Genomic DNA, 13,877 nt, shown 5'->3' with positions numbered 1-13,877 from the left:
GAGGTTTTTACCCATAAACAGAAGACCTGCTCACTCCTTTCCCCCACATACGCATTGAGATTATAAATCACCATGCAAATGAGATCTGAGATTAGGAGACAATGTACGAAATGGGGAAGTATGAAAGAGCCCACAGGGTATGCATATTAAACTAGTAACTGACAATGCAGCCCACAGGGCATATACCTCAGCAGCCTAGCCCCATTAGGACCAGACAACATAGCAGGAAGTGGGAAGGTGAGGACATGCTTGTTACACCACAACCTCCACATCTGGAGAAGCAGAAACCTGGCTGGTGCCAGGATCTGCTGGGAGAGAGCAAATGGGTTTCTGCACTCTGCTAAGCAGGGTGTGGAGAATGTTTGAAGTTGAGCCTGTCGGCTAAATAGACAACTAACTGAGTGAGAAAGCAGAAAATGATAATTTGCTGGAATGAATGGGTAAAGAAACCCTCTCCATGTCTGACTATTGGCATTGTCCAATTTCCCCAAACAAAATCTGTGGCAGAACACACTGACCAAGCTGAGTCAGACGCACCGACCTACGTCTGAATCCCAGTCCACTTACTCACAAGTTGTGTGACCTGAGGCTCACTGTTTTACCTCCCAGAGTCGCAGTCACGAAACCCAAGGCAGAGCCCCCTGCCAGGCAGGTTGTCAGGATAAGGTAAGATGTATGACAAAAGCCAGAATAGTGCCAGGCATGCAATAAATGGTCCTCTCTTGCCGTTTCCTTCTTGCTTTCTTCCTCATATGAATGATTATTTATGAGGACTTTGAATATTTTCTTATTCCCCAAAAGGCAAGTAGCAAGTCTTAACAAGAAAAGGTCTTTCATTTTAAAAACGAACCCTTAGGAGAGGTCAACCCATAAGCTTTTAAGCTTAAAACGTCCACCTTGTTTTTTCAGAGGAGCTGACCTGGGGGAGGCCACGGCCGGCACACAGAACAATGCCGGTGTCTGTGACAGCCTTCTTTCCTCCAGCACCTTGGGAGGGAGAGACCCCCAGCAGCACTGGCTGGAATGATCAAAGGTAGAATATACCAAACCTGGTAATGATGTTTGACTTTAAAGGAAACTGAACTTTCGTGAGTCACAATGGGGCCTCAAAAATAGGATAATGGATTGAAAGCATTTGGAAGAGTAATTTGAAAAGCAGTATTGTGTTCATATTATACCTGTTATTTATAAGGAAATTTTGACTTCAGGCTGGGAAAATGGATTTGCTCTGCTTTTCAAAAAAAATCAGGCATAGCTATCACCTGCAACGCAGCCTATCTGGAATGATCCAGCCACAGAGGAAAGGGGGGGGAGGGGTCTGGTTAAGCAAACATTTAAATTGAAAAACATTATCTCACTTATTTGTGGAATTTAATTAATAGAATGAATTGACCAACAAAATAAGACCCGAAACATGGAGGCATGGAACAGACTGACATACCTCAATGTAGGATTGGGGAGGATGAGAAGAGATAAACCAAAAAACTTATATACTTACTAGAGGCCTGGTACACGAAATTTGTGCACTGGGGGTGGAGGGTCCCTCAGCCTGGCCTGTGCCCTCTCGCAGTCCGGGACCCCTTGGGGGATGTCTGACTGATGGCTTGTGGCTGGATGGCCTCCTGCTGCTGTGCAGCCTGCTGCTTGAGCTTCAGCAGCTGCTGCATGTGCACGGGCTGGGCCACCATGGTCTGTCCTGCGAACACCATCAGGTGGGTGAGTCAAGCGCGTAGGCAGGCTCACCCTGAGTTCCCTACACTTCCCTGAGTCACTGAGTTGTTCAGACTGACTGCCTTCTACAGAGAATGGTACCAGGATTGGGCCTAAGCCAGCAGTTGCACATCCCTCTGGCAGTCTGGGACCCCTCAGGGGACGTAGCAGTGTGCCAAGCGGCAGGCGGCCAGGGAGGAGCCCGAGTTGGGGGCAGGCGCCACGCCGCTCGCACCCATCCCGGCCCCTTGGAAGTGCTGCCACAGAGTTGGGAGAGGCTCCCACCGTGGCAGCTGTGCTCACTGGCCATGAGCCCGGCTTCTGGCTGAGCAGTGCTACCACAGTGGGAGTGCACTGACCACCGGGGACAGCTCCTGCATTGAGCTTTTCCCCCTTGGTGGTCAATGCACATCATAGTGACCCGTCGTTCCGGTCATTCCACCGTAACAGTCACTTAGGTTTTATTGTATAGCTTATGCATAGCCCATGGACACAGGCACGAGGGTAGTGAAGACATGGGGAGTAGGGGCTAAGAGGAGGGGGGAGAGGGAGGGTAAATGGAAGACATCTGTAATACTATCAACAAATAAAAAGTGTATTTAAAATAAAATAAATTGAAAGAGAGTTACCAAACCAGTTGAAATTAGGGTGGGGGAAGAGAAAATTGTCATTTAAAAAGTAAACCATTTGTTGCAGAGCAGTGTTGTAAAAATATGCTGATTATTCAAAACCCTACTGAACAACACAAACTATTAATAGTGATACTATCTCTTAGAAGTGATATTATTGATGATTTTCATTTAAACATTTTTTGCTCTTCTATAATTTATTAGGTTTCTATAATTAATTATTCTATTCATTTAACAAATATTACTGAGCATCTGCTGTGATTTATTTTTATAAGAAAAATTTTATAAATAAAAAAATGTATAGTGTAAGTCCAAAGGTGTAAATTATATTAAAAAACCAGGAAGGAAGAATACGTACTTTTTAGAAAAAGACTGGACAGCAAAATGTTACCAGCAGTTATGTTCCAGTGTTGAGTTAGTGGAAATTTTATCTTCCCCTAATAGTTTCTATGCTTTCCCAGTTTTCAACAATATGTATTACTGATTTATTCTATGCGTGGCTGAATCCAGTGCTTAAAGAGTACCTAACACATACTAGGAGTTTTTAAGGAGATTTGTTGAATGCATGAATGCTTCTGAGTACAAATGACCCCAAAATACAGGGTTTAAAAGCAGCACTGACCTTTATTTATTCATTATCTTATGGTAGTTGGCAATTTTTCATTCACCTCTGCACCACTATGCTGGAGAGGACTTAAGGGAAGGCCCAGGGGTGGTAGGGAGTTCTAATTGCCATTTCCTAGGTGTTGGTGATGGGGAGAGTGATGTTACAAAAAGACCGGGTGAGCAGAGAGAGGGGACACAATATTGTTTTATTGTATTTGCTAAAATTTCCATTCAACCAATTTCCAGATGATAGACTTAGTTGGGTCTCTTAGGAGTGACATTCGAGGTTCACAAATGGATGGAGGGGTGGGATGAGATTGGGATGACTCAATCATAGCTCCTATTTTGATTGTAATTATGAAGCTAATTTCTCTGGCGATATAAATTAACTTGAATCACAAACTATGAGAGACCAGACATGAGGCCAGTTGGGGATAGAAGTCCCTTAAGCTGGTACATGATTCCCCAGCATCCACATCTCCCCTTGGCTGATCAATTCTCATTTATGGGGAGGTTATTACTATAATGTTATTGCCAAATTTGAAGATTCTCAAACATCACATGAAGTGGTCCTTAGACATATCCGGGATTACTAGAAGAAACAAACATTGAAAGTCATCCTTGAATCCTCTTTCTCTTCCATCTATACATTGGCAAACTATATCCAGAATCTGACCACTGCCCCTCTCTTACCTCACTTGGATTATTGAAAGAGCCTCTTAGGTACTCTCTGCTTCAACCCTTGATCCTCTGGTTTATTTCCCACAAAGCACTCAGAAGGATCCTTTGAAAATCTAACTCAGAGCATGTTTATACCCAAAACCTACAATGGCCATAGTCCTTAATTTAAGGTGCTACCTTGTGTCCCACAACTCTGTTCTCTCTCTGACTAATTTTCCATATCTTTCCCCTTGCTCACTCCACTTCCTTGTTGTTCCTCAAACATGCCAGGCACACTTTGCCCTTGTTCCATCCTCTGCAGGAAGCTGCCCTGCCCCCATCCAATGGCCTTCTCTTTCATCCCTGAAATCTCTTCTCAAACATCACCTTACTAGAGAGACCGCTCCTGCTCATCAATGTCGAGTAGAAACCACCTACCCAGACATCATCTCCTGAACCTGGCTTTTTTTCTTCATGGAAATTGTCATCATCTGTGTCAGCTCTGTCCACTAAATGCGTTCAGTTTCCCCAAACACGAGTGCGCTTCCTCACTCTCTGAAATTGCGAGCAGCCATGCGACTTGCTTTGTCTTGTGAGTAGATGTGTCCTGTGTCACTTTCAGGTGCAAGCTTTAAGAGCCAGGGTGCAGTTCACCACTCTGTCCTCTCCCTCTGCCACGGCGATGAGCTACACTCCGGAGGATCTGCATCAAGGGGGAAGCTGCCCAGAGCACAACCCCACTGACCTGCAATGAGCGTGTAGTGTAAGTGAGAAACATACTCTGTTGTCTTAAGCCACTGAGATACTGGGTTGTTTATTGCTACAAATAACCTAGCCTATCCTGACTGACATATTACACACTTACTTGTTTACTGTCTCCCCTGTTCCCATCTAGAATGTGATTCTATGGTGGTAGGACTCTGTTCACTGTTAATCTCCAGTGCCTAGAACAATGCCTGGCACATGGAAAGTATTCAATAAATATTCATTGGCTGACTGAATGATAAGTTGATCACACCAACTGAAATAGACTTAACAATGGCAGGTGAATCTAATCCCGGACTCACCTACAAAAACATTCATCCTACCTGATCTGAATGTGAACCAAATAGTACCTGATTCAAGATCAGAAGCGTGGCTGCTTATCTCACCAGGCATAGTCTGAAAGCACAAATCGCCTATGGGCACAGAGCACAGCCAGTCATGAAAGCACATAAAGCAGCTGAAGTTACAGCACACAGAGAGCGGGCACACTGCTGAGGGGGCTCAGTGACGACCATAAATAAAAGCATGAGCAGTGTTTGTGTGGATGCTGAATGCTGATGTGGTTTCCTCTCCCTGCGTGGACATTAGCATTTGTAATGAACCGAGCTTCAGAGGCCTGGGATTTTGTCTGCCGTTATCATAAATTGGTGGATGAGCCCCTCTCAGGACTTCTGCAAAAGCTGTGTGTGCTTTTGTACGCTGCTTCCTTTTCGTGTGCTTCCTCCTGGTAGTCTGAATTTGGAGGGGAATAATGCATTTCCTGTATCGTGTGGCACCATACAAGGAAACTCATTGTACCCCTTCAGAGGAAGGGTACATCTGTAAGTAGTTTTTAAGAGTGTACTGAAGGATCTTGTTAGGGCGACTTATTCTCCCAGTTCCATTTGGTTGATGAAGTGGGTCACGTGACAGATGTGCATAATGAACTGCTTCAGTCGCTGCCAGTGGGAAGCTCAGCCTATAAAATGCAAAATCTCATGGCCTCAGTGAGGGCATAGCAAGCTGATCACAGAAGAGAGAGAAGTCTATCTCATTCTGAGTTGTCATTTCTTACTGCTGCATACAATGTGCCAGTGTTGCTAGGCTTTTCCTTTCCTCCAAAGTAACTGCCTTTCCAGTTTATTCCTAATTCAAACTGGAAAGGTGGTTGTTTCTGCATGCAATTCCCTAAAGAGCAAGCATTCTTAGGATGTGCAAGAATCATCCATTAAATGCACTTGCAAAGAGTCTTTATGTTCTGTTATTTAAAGAGGAACCATATTTACATCAGAGAACAGGATTGCTGGGTTTTGTCTTGTTTTTTGCCTCTTTACCATCTCTTTTCCTTTCACCTTTTATATTTCTGGTCTTTCTCTGTTCCATTAGCTTAGCTTTCCTCTTTATATTGTTCCCTTTTTCTATGGGTGGTGCAGAATAGTGATGTCCAAGCCAAAAAACAAAACAAAACAAAAAAAAACAACAAAACACAAGCAACAAACCTATTCCAGGTGTAGTCCAATTCGCAGCTCACTCTGGATGCTTCCGAGTCAGTAAGAACAGACAGGGAACCAAGAAATAAAAAGCAATAATGCAAACACTAGCCCTAGACATGATAATAGGGAAAATGATGAAACAGGCTACAAGTCAATTCAATTCACTTCTACCATGGAGCATCCAGATGTGCTCAACACTATGCTAGGCACTGTGCAGGGAGTGGAAGAGACAGAGCACATGGCCCTTGACTCGAAGGAAATCGAGGAATAAATATGGGTGCACAATGACATATAGCTGCACAGAAAATCAGGCTTTCGGTGTTCCCAGAGGAAAGACCTCAGTGAGAACTTAAATTCAGGCAAGGCTTTGGGTAGGAAGCAGGAACTGAGCTAAATATTGAAGGACACGTGGGTTTTAGATGCTGTCAAATGAGCAAAATAGGTATTATTATTATTTTTTTTTTCAAATATATTTTATTGATTTTTTACAGAGAGGAAGGGAGAGAGTTAGAGAGCTAGAAACATCGATCAGAGAGAAACATCGACCAGCTGCCTCTTGCACACCCCCTACCGGGGATGTGCCCGCAACCAACATACATGCCCTTGACCGGAATCGAACCTGGGACCTTTCAGTCCGCAGACCGACGCTCTACCGCTGAGCCAAACCGGTTTCGGCGCAAAATAGGTATTATTAAAAAGGTCCAGAGTGCATGACATTTCATCAAATTCAGCTGTTTGGGGCACTCACTTAATAGCCCCAGTTTCCCAAACAATCACACGTGCCAGCCACACATGTTATCTAAAGGACATTTAAAAAAATTAATCAAATGTTAGATAAGGCAATTAATCACAATTTAAGTACCAAGATGTCACAGCTGTAAGCTTTGAACTATGAGGAAAGCAGAATTTTTTTTAAAAAAAATCTGTTTTTATTGATTTTTAGAGGATGAGGAAGGGAGAGGGAGAGGGAGAGATAGAAACATCAACAAGAGAGAAACATTGACCAGCTGCCTCCTGCACGCCCTATACTAGGAATTGGGTCTGCAACCCAGGCATGTGCCCTGACTGGGAATCTAACCGGTGGCCTCTTGGTTCCAGGGTCAACGCTCAACCACTTTGCCACACCAGCTGGGCCAGAATTATTATTTTTTGTACACCATGGCTGTCACGGATTAAAAGTGCTGCTGAACTGCCCTAGCCAATTGGATGTTGACCCTCAGACTGAAGGGACACAGGTTCAATTCCAGGCTCTATCCCTGGCCCAGTAAGGCCAGGTGCTTCAGTAAGGGCATGTGAGAAAGGCAACCAATCAATGTGTCTCTCTCACATCCACGTTTCTCTCTCTGTGTCTCTCCCCCTCCCTTCTAATCTCTCTCAAAATCAATAGAAAGACTGTTCATCCTCAGAGGAAAGGTAGGGGAGGGTGGAGGTGGGGGCTTGTATGCATGCATATTAGCATAACCAATGGACTCAGACACTGGGAGCTTGGGGTGTGGGAGTAGCTGGGGAGGGGTCCCTCGGGGAAAAAGGAGACATATGTAATACTTTAAACAAACAAACAAAAAATCAATGGAAAAAATATCCTTGGGTGAGGATTAACAAACAAACTGTGCTGCTGAATTTAAGAAAAATAGAAAATATAATCTGGGAAACGAGAGCTTAATCTTCTAGTAGCAAAACTGCTTATGAAACTCCTTTGGAGACTTAAAAATACGTCAGACTCGGCTTTGGTGAGTGTAGTGAACTTTCTGTTGCAGACAGAAAGCTGGCACTGGGGCAGCGTAGAGAGAGCCCTTGGCATTTCGGCAACCTCCTTCTGCTGCTGAGGCTGGCCGGCAGCCTCGGGTGAAAGCCCCTGGCTCTTCCCTGCGGAGGAATGGCAAGACTTGGCAGCGACTGCCGAGTTCCCACAGAGACAGAGGGACTTGTTCTCGGGGTCAGCAGGGGTGGAGGTGAGAGGCAGCACCAGACCAAGAGTTTCACTTCCTGACCTTCCGGGAAAATGTAGCCCTCTCGAATTTATTTCTAATTGGAATACTTTGCTGTGGTTTTCCTGGCCATGAAGCATGCCCTTTCAACCATTTCCTCTCCAAAGACCTTCGTTAGATTTGATTTGGTTGTTTTGAATCAAGGGCATGTGCTCTGTCTCTTCAACTCCCTGCACAGTGCCTCGCCTAATGCTGAGCACATCTGGACGCTCCTCGTAGAAGTGAATTGAATTGACTTGTATCCTTTTTCTACCCAAATAGATACTACATAAAATTTGTTACCCAAATTTTTGTTTCTCAAAACTCATTAATATGGTTTCTGAGTCTTGAGCCTAGAACTATAAACCCATTTTGGTGATGAGGGGTTGGAAGGAAAAGTTGGGGTTTATGAAAAACAGAAAGAACTCCTTTTGGAGCATCTCTCTCATACTGAATGCCATGAATACTTGTGTACACGCACACGGTTTGCATGTGTGTGCCCATACGCACGTCCTCAGACATAACCTATTTTACCGAAAAAAATATCACAATAGAAATCTTTATTTTATCCCGGTTGTAGTCCTTTAATGTCGGGCACCTGAGAGGTATATGTTTGCCGGTAGCTGAAGGTACAGCTAAGTGGTCTGCCTGAAACCTAAAATTAGAATGAGTTAATGGTTCTACTGGGAGAGATCTGTTTTCCCTCAATGTTTTCATTCCAAACTCTGCTACCCCCCGTTTCCTGCAGGGACTGAAGTCGTGGTAGATAGCACTCAAAAGTAATAACTCCTGAGAGACTCTCTGGAAAATCAGCATGCAAAAGGCAGCTGGCCCCAGCAACGAGGACTCGACTGCAGCAGTCAAATGCTAAAGCCGCACAACAGTGAAAGGACCTGGGCTCCCTGTAGTTTCAAATGCCTATTGTTTCAGCTTCAGCTTTCGTGAAATTAAGAGAAATGAATTAAAGATTTAGCTTTTAGAATTTTAGCATAAATAAGGTTTTATTGTTGTTATCCTTTAAAAGAGGATGAAAATTAGGCGCTGAAATGTAGATGACTTCTAAAAATGACTTGGAATAATCATCCTTGTTCAACTGGGCAGCCCTGTTATTGGATGCTGTATAAATCAGCTTTCATGATTCTTTAATGATTCTGCAATTCTTTTTTTTTTTCTAGAACTTTGCAAGCTTGACTTGTGTTCACCTTGCTGTGGAATGCTTTAAAGGACATTTCATTTAATAGCAGAGGAAAGTGATAAATTATAGATGCCAAGTCATATAATAGTGATTTAGGTAGCACTAAGGTAAGGTTGTAAGCAAAAAAAATAAAAAAATTTTCCCAATCAACCTCTACATTAGAAACAAAACAAAACAAAAAAAATACCTGTCTGCATAATTAAAGAGAGACACATCAACATGCTTGTTAATATGTTATTCTGAGGGCTTAAAAAAAACACTTAAAATCATAAAGCAAAACACTGGGTGGAGAGTATTATGCTAAGTAAAATAAGCCAGGCAGAGAAAAGACAAATACCATATGATTTCACTTAAATCTGGAATGTAATGAACAAAATAAACTAAAAAAAGAAGAAGCAAAATGCTGGAAATATCTATCAGTTTAACTGAAAAAGTTCTGTATTCATGACTAGGCATGGAGTAAATTCATTATAACAGTACTCTGGAAACATAGATATTAAGAAAGAAAAAAAAAAGTGTCTTTGTCTTACTCTCTTAAGCATCTGGGAAGTCACGAGTTCACCTGCCTCTAAATTTTGGCCAAGACCCTACTAACCATGTGACCTCAGGCCAGTTATTTACCCGTGGGAGGCCTCTGTTTCCTCAGCTGCAAAGTGGGGAAAACCGTGAGTCCTGGCTCAGAAGGTTCTGTGAGGATTGTGAATAAAGCATTTATTTAAAATAGACTCTAACAGAGTAAGCACTCAATAAAAATGGACACACGATTTCTTATCATTCCTCTGCCCCAACTCCCTAGCGGCTTCTCTTCTTACCCTGAGTGAAAACCAAAGTCCTTACCACATCCTATAAGGCCCCGCACAACCACCTGTTTCCTCTCTGACCTGAGAGCGTGAACTTTTCTCTCCCTCCCCAGTAGGCAGACTGGCCTCCCGGCTGTTCCTCAGACAACCAGGCACCTTCCCACCTCGGCACCTTCACAGTGACTGCTCCCCCCCCCCCTCAGACATGCCCGCGGCTGGCGGTCACTTCCTTCAGGTCTTTACTTTGAAGTGCCCTATCAGTGAGACTTCCCTGCACTGTTATCTAACATCTCCACCCCTCGTCCCCACTGACATTTCGTAGTCCCCTTTCCTCCTTATTTTCCTCCTCAGCGCTAACACTTCCTTATATGCTAATAGCAAACAAATTTATCTTGTTTATTTTCTCCCTCTGTCACCAGACTATAAACTCCAAGAAAGCAGGGGCTTTTGTTTCAGTCGCTGTTGTATCCCCAGGGCCTAGAATTGTGTTTGTCACAATGGTAGCTGCCAATAAATATTTAGAGGCTGGGAGAATGGATAGTTTTCCTTAATTTTTAAAAAGTAATAATGATATCCTACATATAGATTTCCTCATCCCCAAGTTTAATGAAATGTAATTTTTGCCGCATAAATTTTTCTTGGTTGCTACAATGATGGTGAACCATAGATACAGCAACAAGGACTCCTTAAAAGCCTGGCAATCTGTGATGAAAGTGAGAGGACGAAGTTAGGCTACCCTGGCCGTGTGCAGCTGCTGCCTCTAAGTCTCCGTCAGTTCACCTGCAGAAAGAAATAATGCTGCTTGCCGGACCTCACGTCTTCCTCCTTCAGCCTTGGATAAACCAGGGACAACTTCCGATTGTTAGGACAACTTCCTTTCAATTGCTAGGAAGGGGTAGGAAAGCTTCAATAAACATGGCACATAATTTCCAAAATTTAAATGTATGCAAAGAATACTATATGTAATTACTGTGGATCTATCTATCTATCTATCTATCCTATATGTAATAACTGTGGAAGGATCTATCTATCTATCTATCTATCTATCTATCTATCTATCTATCTATCTTTCTCTCTCCCCCCCAGCCAAAGAGATTTTAAAAGGCTGTTCCTATACATGGACATGTTTAGAGGGACAGGAAGCAAGATGGAAGAGAAAATTTCCTGAATGCCTACTGTGCTTCAGGCATTACACTAGGAGCACATACTCCATCTAATTCATTTCTCACAACGATCCTACATTGTAGCTATTATTATCGAAATCTCTAGAGGAGGAACTGAGGTGAAAAGCAGGCTCAGAGAAGTGACCTGCCCAAGGCCACCTGACATAACTGGCAGGCCAAGACATGAGGCGCTTATCAGGAACCTGACCACCACCTTCATTTTGTCTCTGCCCCTGTAAGCAGTTTCCAAGCATTAGGCCAAAGTCTGTCTCTTGAGCCAACAACTTCCAGATTAGACAGTCAATGTTCAAGATGGGTTTCTGCACCAACTTAAAGCTTCGGGGTCTCAGCAGCCTCTCCTCCTCTCAGCAATGAGGTGGGGACATGCACATTGGGGATGGGGGGACCCCAGGTGTGCCCCCACCCAGAGTCCCCCCCCATCGGTAAACAGATGTGATCTCTCACTAACAGTCATAGCTCCTCCTTTTATTTCTTTGAACAAATGTATACTGTTCTGCTTTGTTTGATAAATGTATATATTCATCTTATTCTAAACCCCTTGAAGGCACAACTGCCCTTTCCACCTGATTCCAGGTGGGATTCCACTGACAGGGTTAACAACGCCTGCATCTGACCACCAGACAATGGCAGAGTGGGAAAAGCTCGCTCAGTCCAACGTCCTAATGTTACTAATGGGGAGACTGAAGTTTAAGCAGGATCCGTGACTCGTCCAAGGCCACAGAATCAAGACCAGGACCTCCTCCCAGAATCTCTGAGGGTATGGCCCAGCAATCTGCATTTTCACAGGCTCCCAGATGAGTCTCTAATGTATACTAAAGTTTGAGAAGTACTGAGCCAGGCCGCTGAGCTAAGAAATATCTTAGGATATTCTCCAGCCTCCCTTGTCCTCCTTCCAATGTGTATCTCCCTTGATCGTCTCTGTATTTATTTATTTTCGGTTTTTTGTATGTTTGATTGTTTGTTTGTTTTTTAAAGACTCTGTGAAGTGGAGAAATAATAAATACTAAGGTGTGGTAGGGGCTTGAGTCAATAAAAACCCTGAACTTTATCCTTTCACTCAAAATCTAACAAAAAGATTACATACAAATATTTGTCCCTATAGGATTTTCTACTTATTTTCATGTTCATTAGTTCAATGCTTTTGATTTATCAGTCTTTTCTGCAGGACTGCGAACAGGATCAAATTGGGTCTTAAGCCCAATATGATGAAAGGAATTATGGATGATGATGACAATAGTAATAACAGCTATAATTGAACATTCACTCTGTCGTAGGCACACCACTGTATTACATGCCTGGGTTCCATCCCCAGAGAGTCTGATTTAATTGGTCTGGGTTGGAGTCCAGGCAGGCATACTTTTTAAAAGCATCTAGATGGGTCAGGGTGGTGTGGTTCAGTGGTGCATGCACCAAGAGGTCACCAGTTGTATTCCTGGTCAGGGTACATGCCTGGGTTGTGGGCTTGATCCCCAATGTGGGGTGTGCAGAAGGCAGCCCGATCGATATTTCTCTCTTGCTGCTGTTTCTATCTCTCTCTCTCCCTCCCCTTTCCTCTTTCTAAAAATAAAACAAACAATAAAAACATATTTAGATTTTTTTAAAATAAAATAAAAGCATCCAGGTTGTTCTACCATAGCCAGGTTGAAAACTCCTATATGCTAGTATAACACAGCCTCTGGTTAAGTATGCTACCTAAGGTCAGCTGTTAGTAAGTGGTGGAGCTTGGTTCTGAATTCAAATCTGTCTGGGTCCAGAGTTCGGTTCAATCAACACAATCTCTTTGACCATCACTTCTACCATTCCTATTCCAATACCACATTTCCTATGAACTAGTTTTACAACTTACACAGCATATTCAAAGACACAGAAAAAGGACGGTTCTCCAGTCAGCATATCTTCTGAATACTGTTGCTTTCGAGAAACATTTCATGACTTCTTAAGTAATCCTCCTACTCCTCCTAGATTTGGCCTCTGAAAGGTATTCTAAGTATAATGGCAAAACATCCAGTTTTCCCATATGAGCTTGTAATTGAAGTGGTTCTTTGGGGCAAACAAACTATCATTTTATCTAAAATTTTAATGGAGACAATTCAGTGTCCTGGGAATCAGTTCCAGTGTTTGGCTCGGGTTTCTGGCACGGAGCGCTGGGCCTGGCCTCACGCCTACACCGGGTCACCTTCCAGCTGCACCTCAGGGCTGCTCGCCAAGAAGCCGGCCTCACGGCAGCACTCTCCTCTGGCTTCACACCAGAACGCGGAGCCTGAATATCCAATCCGGAGGAAAGCAATTCACACTGCAACTCACAAGAAGCAAACAACTCGAGGAGTCACCTCCCGTGGCATTGTAGCACACGCTGACATTTCTGGGAGAAGAGGAAAGGGTGTTTCTCAAAGTTTATTTTACAGCCACAAAGTTGTGGGTTGACATAGCCATCACATAAAAGGGAAAAACATCTGTCACTTCCATTTGTAGCCAAGTTTGTGGCAGCTCTTTCAAAAAGGGAGAAGACTAGAGATTAGCTATCCTGGTTCAGGGGCAAACGAGGGAAGAGCTTAAAAATGTGGTCCCCCTGCTAACAGGATGGATTTGGATATATAACTTCATCTCACCGTGCCTCAGTTTACTCATATATAAAGTAAGGTTTGGGTTTATTAAGTGAAATGTAAATCTCAGTCCTAAAATTACATGTATGAGTACATAGTTACAGTTTTCCTACTTGGGTATAACCACTTGAAATGCATCCTCTTATTAGAGAAAATTTGGATTTCTGAAAGTCCCAGGTTGACATTAAAGATGAAACTTAAGAACGAGGGGTTGTAGAGTTTTAGCTGTAAGAGACCATTTTGATCATGTATTATATCGATACTTCAATTTCCTAAGTTTATCTTC

Source organism: Pipistrellus hanaki, assembly GCF_964339955.1.
Source record: "Pipistrellus hanaki genome assembly, chromosome: 7".
Taxonomy (NCBI): Eukaryota; Metazoa; Chordata; class Mammalia; order Chiroptera; family Vespertilionidae; genus Pipistrellus; species Pipistrellus hanaki.
The sequence above is the reverse complement of the archived record's forward strand: the minus strand, read 5'-3'. Positions refer to the sequence as shown.